At 43.4% G+C, this 12305-nt stretch overlaps 1 protein-coding gene across 19 annotated transcripts in view; it reads right to left on the bottom strand.

The window, feature by feature from the left end:
- NCAM1 (neural cell adhesion molecule 1) overlaps nucleotides 1-12305 on the bottom strand; it is a 341199-nt gene that overhangs the window by 80781 nt on the left and 248113 nt on the right. The window lies entirely within an intron of this gene.

The raw sequence follows: 12305 nt of genomic DNA, 5'->3' as shown, positions 1-12305 counted from the left end.
AGAAGCTGTCCCTGGAACCCACAACTTTTCACCACTAATCAGGCTAGGAAATTCCACATCATCATCACCATGGCTTATCAGGAACTCAGAACCAAGAGTAGCCCAACCCAGGGCTGGGTGTGGAGAAGGGAGAGAAGGGGCAGCAGCAGATGGTGGCTGTGGGGTGGTGCTGGCACATCCAAAGTGCATTCTTGTTCTATGAATTTGCAATATTACATCTGCCAACATCATGATGCATCCATCCGTAGAATTACCCATAACATTACTTTCTCATTCTCAGTTAGTTACCAGTCCTCGGGCTATGTGGATGGCCTCCTCCTGTCTTCAGACACTGTGATTTCAGAGACCCAGAAAAGTCCCACAATCCTTCCCCGATCCCCAGGGTGATTACTGACATTCTGTCTTCATTCTTCCTATGTTCACCTTGTGATTTATATGCTTAAGAACAGCAAGGTCCTCTGGCTGCTCTCAAGGTTGCTATCCATTTTTTTCTGACTTAGAATAAATCAAAGATTTAGGTGGAGTCAGTTGGGAGGGCTGGGGAAATGGTCCACTGGTAGGAGTAGGGAGGTTGGGGGAACACGATCAGATGCACACATTTGGTCACCGGGACCTCCCCCATGTGCTAGTCATGCTCCTGTCTTCCTGCCCAGAATAATGCTACAACTGGAAAGCACTGCTCATAAGTCATACAAATTGAATATGGAATGAGATCCTTCTATCCAGCATAGTTTTTGTTTATTTGTTTGGGTTTTGTGTTTATGGTAGCATTTTTACTTTTGTATTTAAGCAACCAGTACTAAATGCTTTCATGATTTTCTCAGACTTTCCTCCTCCCTCAATCCAAACCCAACTGGCCTTGAGAAACTCACTTTGCTTCACCCAATAGGCTAGAGAGCCTTTGAATCCCAGTCTGTGAAATCAAAGACAGAAACATTAAAGACAGGCCCCTGCCCATGGCACAATGTCATCATGTGCTTTGATGTTCAAGGACTAAAATCGGAATGGAGTCCCAAGGAACCAATTCAAAGGTCAGGGACAAGTAACGAGGCTCACTCACGGGAAACAAACACAAACTAAGCTCATCAGATGGCAGCTGAGCGTCCTTTTAGGAAGAATTTCACAGAGCTTCTTTTTTTTCTTTTTGAGACAGAGTCTCCCTCTGTTGCCCAGGCAGGAGTACAGTGGCGTGATCTCGACTCACTGCCACCTCTGCCTCCTGGGTTCAAGTGATTCTCTGGCCTAAGCCTCCTGAGTAGCTGGGACTACAGGCACGTGCCACCATGCCTGGCTAATTTTTGTATTTTTAGTAGAGATGGGGTTTCACCATAATCAGCCAGGCTGGTCTTGAACTCCTGACTTTGTGATCCTCATGCGTTGGCCTCCCAAAGTGTTGGAATTATAGATGTGAGCCACTGTGCCCTGCCGAGGCTATGCTTCTTAACTTCCCCACCAAGGTGACAAATTCTAGGTATTTGTAACTTTAAAACCAAGTAACTAAGCTTCCTTATTCCTGGATCATTGGTATTGCTGTCTAAATGAAAGAGAAAAGCCTGGGGAGAGGACAAACTCTCTTTGCAGGGGAGGTCTGTGCAAAACTTTCCTCCCATCTTCAGGAGAACAAATGTCTTTTCTGGAGATGGAGGTTTACAGTAGCCACAGTGACTCTGCCTGGCATCCCAACACCAATTCTAAATAAGGGATGTGAGTGGGACAATGGGAAGAAAGCACATACATACACACAGGGACACACAAACACACACACACACACACACACACACACACACACACAGACACACACACGCCCTACCTTCCTTACCCTGTCTTCCTGAACAGTGAGCTCCCCGCTAGGAATGTTAGTGACCAGAAGTTATTGGACTGTGAGTTATGTGGCTGTTTCCTAGATGAGGAGAGATGATGATGAGATCCAAATTTTTCCGAAAACTGGTAGGTAAGTTATAAGGCCGAAAAAATTAAACAAAAAAATCTAAAACAAAACAACAACAACAAAAATTGACCACCACCTCATAGATAGACTTCTTACCCTCTGTGTCCTGTACTTTTTCCCAAAACCCTTGGGGCAAGGCTCTCAAAGGCTTGACAGCCTTGAACTTTTAATGTCAAGTCACAGTGACCAGGCAAAACTGGATTCCTTAAAAAGAACCCAGGTCACCAGTCACTAAATTTTTCTTCTTTAAAAATAGAATCAACCTCAACAGGAGCTAAACATGGGGTACAATAACTAGTTTCTATTACAAGTTGGACTGACAGCTCTAAAACCAAGAAGCCGTAAGACTAGTATCAATCTGAACAGATTTAAATTTGGACCTCATGCAGGATGTTTTGAAATTTAATGTTGACAGGTTCAAGTTTCAGTTCTCTTCTATCCCTATAAGAAACTCCCCCAAACAAACTCCATGCTGAATGGCTCTAATGATTCAGACAGCCAAGGCCGTAGAATTTCTGCTGCTATAGAAACAGTAACACATCTGTCTGCTCTTAGATAATTAAGGAGCCCTGTGGGTGACTGAGGTTCTCAGTCTCTCATCACAGAGGATAAGGTGTGGCTTTCAGGCAGTCATCACAGAGGATGGTGATAAAATGGGCTGCTGGTTTCACATGGGCTGGGATCTCCTCAAAATGCCTGTCTTTTGTCTAATGGCATTTCTACTTTCATTCCCCTTTGGCTATCTCTCTCCTCACACCCTCAAATTCGCAGGGCTGGCTTTCTGAATACTTCACAGGACTGACAGACAGACAGAAGTCCTCCACACCCAATAGCAGCAATAGCAGCAAAAAACTTTGGTCAAAAAGAAAAGGCACTGATATATGTGAATACATACTCCTGCTTATGCAGTGTACCTTATTTTATAACAAGGCATGCCGCCTTTATTTCTATAAAGTCATAGCTGTCAGCAATACTGTTTGGCCTTTAAAGATGCCAGTATCTTATAGAAAGCTATTAAATGGTAACAACCTGACAACCAAGTCTGCTAAAGGGCCAGAATTGCCAGAATAAATGGCCAGAGAAAAAAAGAGTGTACAATTCCAGCAGCGGTCCTCCAACTCACTCTAGTACAATGAATCTGTCTCTGAGTTTCTTTCTGCTCTCTGGAAATATAAGTGACTACTGTCTACTCTTCTTTTCAGTGAGGGGCCTATACATAGCTTCACATTTCATGAAGCATTTCTCACTGAATCCATTTAAGTAAGTTTGACACATTTTGAATAGTTTATGCAGATTTTAATACACACACACACACACACACACACACACACACACACACACACACACGGAGAGAGGGAGAGAGATCCCCAATCTACACAATGTCAGACTCAAAACTCACTGGACTGTGAATTATGCACCTGTTTCCTAGGTGAGGAGAGGTGATGATAAAACTCAAAATTTTCCCCAAAACTGCAAGGCAAATTACAAGGCTAAAAAAAAAAAAACAAACAAAAATAAACACCACATCAAAGACTTCTTACCCTCTGTGTCATGTACTTTTCCCCTGAACCCTTGGGGAAAGGCTATCAAATGCCCAAGATGGGTTCAAGTCTAGGGTTGGCCCTTCTCTCAGGCCCAGATCCTTTTGTAATGTTACGAGGAAGATTGACCCAGAGACCAAAGGCTAAAGTCAAGAGTGTCGGGTCTAGTTTCCTCACAGAGCAAAATCTGCTGCAGTCAAACACAAATTTGCTTATTTTTGCATATTAGCAAAAGGCCTTGCTATTCAGCTCAGAGATGAGATGAGACTTCTCATCTGGGGAACTCCCTTAGACACCAGTTGCTAGAGGCAAACCTGCAAAGGTAAGAATGAGTCAAGAAATGAAGCTAAGAACTTCAGTTAAGAAGGAAAGTACCATTAGGGCAACAAAAAGAGATGGAACTAACTGGAAGACACATTAGTGCATGTCATTTGTGGTCCCTAAGGAGCCTGAGTAAGAAGCCACCCTCTATGCTAATTCTGTTGCTTCTCATGGCCTTCCAGAAACACCAGCTGGGACACTGGCTTCATACCTCTGCCATGTGTGAACATCCTGTTGCATGCTCTGAACTCAGAGGCTATTGCTAGGACCTTCCATGAGACCCCGACCAGCTCCTAGAGGGCTGGGACACACTAGACTAAACAGAAGAGAGGGCGATCCATTGTAGGCTTCAAAATGTGACACTTCTAGATTCTTTCTCCCGTGAAAAACCAACCCAGACCACCAGAGTGCTGATGCGGGGCCATCTCCTGATCTTCACTGTCAAAATCTGACCAAGGACTCTCTAAGACCATAGAATGAAGGTAAAGAGGGAGGAAGGTAAATTCTTCCTTTGTGCCCCATAGTAATTATCTTGTGCCTTGATCACAGCTCTCACTGTGTTACAGTGTAATGCATGATCATCTGTCTAAATCAGCGGTCCCCAACTTTTTGCACCAGAGACAAGCTTCATGGAGGACAGTTATTCCATAGACCGGCAGAGGGTTGGGGAGTGGTTTTGGGATGAAACTGTTCCACTTGTGATCACCAGGCATTAGTTAGATTCTCCTAAGGAGTGTGCAACTTAGATCCCTTGCATGTGGTTCTATGAGAATCTGATGCTGTCGCTGATCTGATACGAGGCGGAGCTCAGGGAGTAATGTTCACTGACCCCTGCCCACCTACGTCTCTGCTTCCAACTCCTAACCGGCCATGGCCTGGTACCAGTTTGCAGCCCAGGGTTGGGGACCCCTGGTCTAAATGACTGAAATTTATAAGGACTGAATGTTTGCATTCCCAATACCCAGCCTAGTGCCTGGCCCATGCCTTAAAAGATAGTTGCAGAAGTAACCTGAAGATCATATTGTGACCATTGTTTTCTGAGATTCACACCAGTCTAATGGTTCCCAAATGCAGGGGTGCAGGCCCTGGACCAATGTCAAGTTATCTGCTTAAGAATCAGCTCCAGAGGTTGTTAAAAAAATATATTTCCTTGCTGTAGCCTGAAAATTTTGAATCAGTACCTCTGTGGAAGGGTTCTAGTTTTAAAGTGCTCCCCAAGTGATTTTTATATACACCCAGGTGAGGGGTCACTGGCTTAGTCAATACCTGGAATAACTGATAAATTGCAAATAACATTAAACTAAATTTTTAAAGCCCCTTCCTGGAATTGCTTATTTTTACAGTCATTCAAATGTTGTTCTGCCTACTTCGCCATGTATTACATTAAGCAATGTGGCATAGCTCTGCAGAAACTCTCATTTCATGCATTTGTTTTCAAGTTTCTTACTGTAACACTTTAGGAAGTTTAATGCTACACTCAAAACCAACCGTGATGGTTAATTTTATGCACCAAGTTGTGTGAGCCATAGCGTGCCCAGATATTTGGTCAAACATTGTTCTGATTGTCTCTGTGAGGGTGTTTCTGAATGAAATTAACATTGAAATTGGGTAGACTGAGTAAAGCAGGCTGACTTCCCCAATGTGGGTGTGCGTCATTCAATCAGGTGAAGGTCTGAATAAAGTAAAAGGTTGATTAAGAAAGAATTATTTCTTTCTGCTTGACTATCTTTGAGCTGGGACATTGGTCTTCTGCCTTCAGAATTGGACTTGGACTGGATCTTACACCATCCGCTCTCTTGGTTCTTGGTTCTTGGACTCACCATAAGCTCTCCTTGGTCTTCAGCTTGTTAACTGCAGATCTTGGATATCTCAGCCTCCATAACTGTGTGAGCCAACTCCTTATAAAAAATCTCTCTCTCTCTCTCTCTCTCTCTCTCTCTATATATATATATATATATATATATATATATATATGTATGTATATAATGTACATATACAAACACACTTATATGCATATAAAAAATCTCTCTCTCTCTCTCTCTCTCTATATATATATATATATATGTATGTATATAATGTACATATACAAACACACTTATATGCATGTGTGTGTATGTGCATGTATCTCCTATTAGTTCCCTTTCTTTGGAGAACTCAGACTAGCACACCAATATGCATGAAAACATATTTTTCTAAAAGTTTATATGACTTGCAATCAAAATGGATATAATATAAAAGACAGGACATTACATCTGGACGCCACCACCCTTAGCACACAGTTTGACATCCTTGGTCCACTTAGCCCAGGATGACAACTCACACACTACAAGTGGAAGGTCTCCAAAAATGTAGCTGATCAATTGGGCAACATTTCTATTGATTTGCCAAGCAGGTCAGCCTGACATAGTCCCTGTATGAGTCACATTCAAAACTCCCACAGATGAACGTGCTGGTCACTAGGTGGATATAGTGTAAGAAGTATTCTAGAAGCTCAGAGCGGATCCTTGTTAAGCATAAGAAAGAGAAAGGTGAGGATATGCATGAGGCATCAGACACTGCCTTCCTAAAATGAGACTTTGGGGTTCTGAAATAAAAAAGCCTTTAGAAATTCTGAATTAACTATAAATCATAAAACAAGATGAATTACTGCTATTGTACCTTCAAAATGGCAGTTGAAAGGATACCTGGCACTAAATGGAAGACTTTGAGCATAGAAAGCTTTCTGTTCCGTGGCATAAGAAACTACCTGCCTCTTACCTTTATTCTGTTACACTGATGAATTTCAAACATCTACAGGTGCATTAACTAGGATTCCAAATCCCCTGCTGAACCCAACAAAAGAAAAATTTCAATTGTTTCCCTCAGTTCCTAGCTGAATTTATCTTGCCTTCAAAGCTGAAGAGTCCCAAGGACAGATGCTCTTTTTATATGTAAAAGATTATTATTTATTCCTGGTATCTCTACACTTGTTTATTGATTTTTTTCCTCCTCTATACAACATTTGCCTTGCTTTAAAGAAAAAGCTATTCAGTGATTTGTTAGCTCTTCCCTGAATTTGGGAATTCATAACGACTGCACAGGTGGAGATGCTCTTTCCATTGGAGCGATAGATCTTTCTGAGCTTTCAGCATGGATCTCTACAGCTTACATACTCCTTAGACATTGCCTACATGTAAAAAGTATCGAAGAAAATGTATAAAGACATTTTCCTATACGATCTTTTTGTTTCCTTATTTTAAACTATCAAGAGAAGTTCAAATGACACAGAAGTGTGACACCCCAGCTCACTCTCCTGGGGACACTGACCCACAGGATTCAAAGCAGCCTCTCAATCCCCAGGTGAAGATGTCATTTGCTTTCCAAGTGGTTGGTATACATGAACACAGAGAAGTCCCCACCGCCCCCTGCAACATGCGACTGCTAGCTGCTTAAAGAATTTGCTGCTGAAAGTTTCTTGGTCTTCAAATTAGAAACTGATAAAAATATTGAAGAAATGACTCAAATAGCAACTTGGAGAAAAAAAGCGGATTTAAAAAAACCACACCAAGAAGCCAGACTATAAGCTACCTAGAGTGAGGTCAGGTCGTTTCTGTAATTTCAAAGTATCTTGTACTTGGTTTTATACCCAGCAGGTTCCAATAAATACTCTCCACTGCCTGAAAGCAAACCCTCTTTCATTTACGTGTTATCTCCTAAGGTGAATATTGTTTCTTAAATTACTTGGGAAAAATGCATTTTGAAATTGTTTTCAATGGCATTGCCCAGTCCATCCAGAGGAGTGAGACAGGAGTGGTCCCAGAGGCCCACTGTGCACCCGAGGCACGGCATCTGCACTCTGGTTTCTAATGTCCTCATGCATTCTGTGGCACTGGTGCCCTAGCTATAGAATTAGGATAAAAGTAGAGGCCGAGGGTGGCAAAGTGGGAAAAGTAGTTGAAAAGGGAGCAGAAAACCAGGGTTTTGTTCTGGCCGTTTCACTAAAACACCCACAGGATTTGAGGCAAGTTACTGTATCTTGCCAGGAAGGTCTCAGCTCACTCATTTAGAAAGGGGTTAGGCTAACTGATTTTTAACACACATTCTTCCTCTATAGTCATATAACTTGGGCCCAACTGGTAATTTATCAAGGAGTTTCACATTTTTGCCATCTTTCTTCCAGGGCTAGCTTGCCCCAGTCCTGCCAGATGGGGCTCCAATCTGCAGCCCAGGCCCACTTAGTTCTGAGCCAATCTTCACTGATGCTGGCAACACATCAGAGGTCCCAAGCCACCTGGGCAAAGCTGGGGCTGCCACCGTAAGCCTGAGGTCCCGGAATACCTGGGAGGTGCTGATCTTTTGCAGCCCCGCTCATCAGTGAGGGGCTCTGCTCCCTGGACTCTCTGCTGCTGGCTGAAGCTCTGTCCAAAGCAGACAGACCACTCAGAACACAGTGCAGCCCCTAACTCTTGGGGGATTCTGCTGCTGCTGCTCTGGGGGAACTACTCCCAGCTCTTCTTCTTTGCTGAAACAGAGCACTATATGCATCATAGTGTGGCAGTAAAGAGCAAGTGAAATGACATGTGGAGTGCCCAGTACATGGGAGGAGCTCTGCCAGTGGGAATCACCATTATAACCATAATATAAGGCACAAAAAGGCACATTCTGGACAGCTGTTAATTACATTGCGTGAAGGCCCAGAAGAGAAGCATCCAGGTAAGGTTGATGGAGGACAGTGAAGGAAGGAAGAGAGCCACTCTTCACACCTCCTGCTTGACCGGCAGGAAGAACTCTACAAGCTGGGCCCCATATGCTTCTGTAATGCATTCCCAGTCATCTCTGGACATATTGCCATCTGGTAGGAGAGTGAGGTTGGAGAAATACAGAAGAGACCATTCTTCTATTAAGGCTTTTACTTTCCTTGGGGTACAGTCAAAAAGCTGGATGTTTCTTCAAGTGTTAAGCAATCCCTATGGACTGAGGGGAAGAGATATGAATACCTCTGAGGACAGTAAGTTGTGTTTTATCAAATAATATCATTCTAACCAGGGCTATAAGAAAACCAGGGAGTTAGAGAAAAATCATGGTCTTGATTTGTCTTTTTCTTCTTTCCATTTTTTTTTGGTCTTTGGTTTATGAAGCAGTAAGCTACTTAGATATGTGTATTTTGAATGTACCCCTGGGGCTGATTTCAAAACATACTTTTGAAGCTAAAGTGGCTAAGTGGTCTCATTCAAAGAATTTTTAAACTCTGGAGGCTTGTATGTCAAAAATAGAGTGGGGTCCCTAAGTCTAATCCTGAGTGGCTATCTTTGAATTTAGGAGATGGGACCAGGACCCCTGGTTGCTTCTGTGGTCCAGTCCTATTTCAAAAGAGGGGAGAAAAGGCCATCTGGATTACAACCACATGGTAATCACTCCCTTTTTTTTTTTCTTCAATATTTAAGTTCCAGGGCACATGTGCAGGATGTGCAGGTTGTTACATAGGTAAACACGTGCCATGATGGTTTGCTGCACAGATCAACCCATCACCTAGGTATTAAGCCCAGCATCTATCAGCTATTCTTCCTGATGCTCTCCCTCCCCTAATCCTCCACCCCGACAGGCCCGTGTGTGTTGTTCCCCACCCCATGTGTCCATGTGTTCTCACTGTTCAGCTCCCTCTTATAAGTGGGAACATGCAGTGTTTGGTAAACCCCTTTCTTAAGAAAAGTCTGGCCATCCTTTGTTAGCCCACTCACACTCAAAGCAGGTACTTAGACCTCATCACCTGCACCGGCCAAGGCCAGACAGCCTGCATCCTACCAAATAAAGCTCAGGATTCCAAGCTGACTTGCGCAGCTAGAGAGTGGACAGCTTGGAACCACAGGGCTGGCGGGGCCCGAGAGGCTGTCCAGGGCTCTCCCACACCACAGCTGCAGACCAGATCTCAGAGCCTTCTTTAAAAATCAGTAGCAAATTACTCTAAGTGGATTCTCCCAGCCTAGGCTGTAGGAACTCATCTTTACAGTTTAGTGAAACTGAGAACATGACAAAGAAGCCCCAGAAGAAGAGTCAGCATTGCTATTTCAGATCAGCGATATTTTTATTCTTGCTTGATACGGTACCGAAAACTGCAATATGAATGAGGTCCTCATCCCAGATGCAAGACTCCCATCAATACTCAAGCATTTAACTGTGGCCCAGATGCTTTACAAACATCATCTCTGGGATGCAGCATGGTCTCTGCATATTCATTGATTTGAGTGGTTGAACCTCACATCCACCCACCCATTATACAGATGGGGAGCCAGAGGTTTAGAGAGGTTAAGTAAATTGCTCAATATTACACAGCTAATAGTTGGGGAGCTGGATTTATTCTGCTCCAAAGTCCATTTCCTTCCTCTTACACTTTGCCATCTGCATTAATGCAGTGAGGCCTCAGAGGGGAAATTTATTCTACTTTTTATACTCTAAGTACAAGTCCTTGCTGTTTTTACTTTGGAGTAGAGTGGAAGAAAAACTTAGTGCTACAGGAAGGCTGCCTCCCGAACATCTCACAGGGGTTTCCCTTAGGTGTACTCTGTCTAGGGATAGGGGTTCCTCCATCAGGGTTTATGAAAGATCATTCCAGAGAATGCTTTATAATTCTTTCAGTATCAAGTGCCATGCTAAGAAAAACTTCTTATAATTTTTACCTCTAAAAGTTTATTTTCATCCTGCAGCTAATGCTTCCCAAGAAGGAATCTTGGAGATACCTGTAAGCCCAATCAAATGTACTTTCTCCTGACTTTCAATACCCCTCTAGCACTAAACTCACTCTTCATTGGGGTAGTCCATATCCAATAAGCAGGAAAAGACTGTAAGCCTCTTCCAGACAGGGCCTGTATCTCTCTGTTCCCTGCATCCTCCAAGTGCTCAGTCATACTTGTGCCCAGCAGCTGTTCAGTGCTTATCAGATGAAATGAGAAGCCAGGAGAATGCTTAGCACAAAGCCTGCCTGTCAGTGGTCCACAAATCACAGGAGTGAGATAAGAAGGAACAGCAGCTGCAGTGGTAAAGGCAGATGTTGCTGCTGCTCCTGGGTTGCCCAGGAGTCTGGAGTCTTGTGGAAAGTCACATAAACCCAGGGTCCCCAGTTTCTACATTAATAAAATCACAGAGCTTGAGTGTGGATATTCTTTAACTCTAGACCATTAATGAGGTGAATCTTTCCCCATCCATAGTCTCTTACTAACCAAGATGCCTCTTAAAGACAAAAGCCAAGTGTCCCCATATTTTAAGACATGCGATCTAAAAGCAAAAGAAATCTTGGCATTTCATGCTAAGGAGATTTAGGACATCCTCCTATCTCTAGCAATTTCCATGTGGTTTGCTGGAAATGCCTTCCAAAATCTTTTGGTGATTGTCTATACTTTATCATGCCCCCGGGGATGGAAGAGAAGAAATGACCCAAGTATTGACAGAAAAGGCACACAAAGACAGTCTGGCAGTGTTCACTTATTAAGCAGAGCAGACAGAGCAAGAGATGGCTAAATCACATACCTGCCTCTCCCTCACCACTGCGCTGCCACACAATGGGCCTCTGGAAGCAGCCAGCTTGTCAGCATAATTCCCAGCACAGTGGGTGAGCTGAGGCAAAGATAATTTTCCAGGCTGTTTGGCTATCAACAGACACCAAATTGCTTAGCTGAGCAGACATGATTTCCTTCAACTTGTTGCAAAATTCTTAAACAAACCCTGAAAATGGAAATGTGCTTTCATTTTGCTCCATGGCAAAAGGAGAGCAAATTCTTTACTTAAGAATCAACAAGTTGAGGGTACACACATAATCATACACTCTCAGAAAATAAGGCTAGGCTTCAAAATAGTTCAAATGTGTAATTAAAAAATATGTGGCACATTTTCTTCATCTCTCCCTCCTGCTCAGTGGCAGGCTGGTAAATATTTATCAAAAGGCTCTTGGCGGTCGTGGGAGCCCTGATTTGTAGCATTCACCCATATCTGTGGTGTAAATCTTCCCACTGTGAAATTTGAAGGTACCAACATGGTATGGCCAAATGCAGAGCTAGGAAGAGATGCATATGGTTGATTCTCACAAACCAGTGGAGTGGCTCTGGCATAATACTGACATTCAAGTCCTAGTCCTGGGCTTGGAAACAAAAGTGGGTCACCAAGACCCTGCTTCTCCCAGCCTGGCGTTAGCGGCAGGTGAGTGAGCAGATGCAAATGAGACTAGGGTACCTGGGCTCTTCAAGGGTTGGCCTTCAAACGCTGTAAACTGCCATGTGTCATCCCTCTGTGAACTCTAGCCCTGGGTTCTTCACTCTTCAGAAACCCAGCAAACATTTTCTGTCCTGACATCAACCAGGGAGCTTACATGCCATTAACTCAAAGAGAAATTCATCCTTTTTCTTTTTTCACGGAGCTCTTCCTCCTGACCCCAGCAGGCAGGCTTGCTTTGGTTACCCTGCATCTGCCAGAAACCAAGCTGTTTGTCAGAAACTTGCAAAAAACCAGATCATTCAACAGTTTGCTAA

Source organism: Saimiri boliviensis, chromosome 6 (genome assembly GCF_048565385.1).
Source record: "Saimiri boliviensis isolate mSaiBol1 chromosome 6, mSaiBol1.pri, whole genome shotgun sequence".
NCBI classification, from domain to species: Eukaryota; Metazoa; Chordata; class Mammalia; order Primates; family Cebidae; genus Saimiri; species Saimiri boliviensis.
Note: the sequence above shows the minus strand (reverse complement) of the source record. Positions and strands in the feature narration are given on the sequence as shown.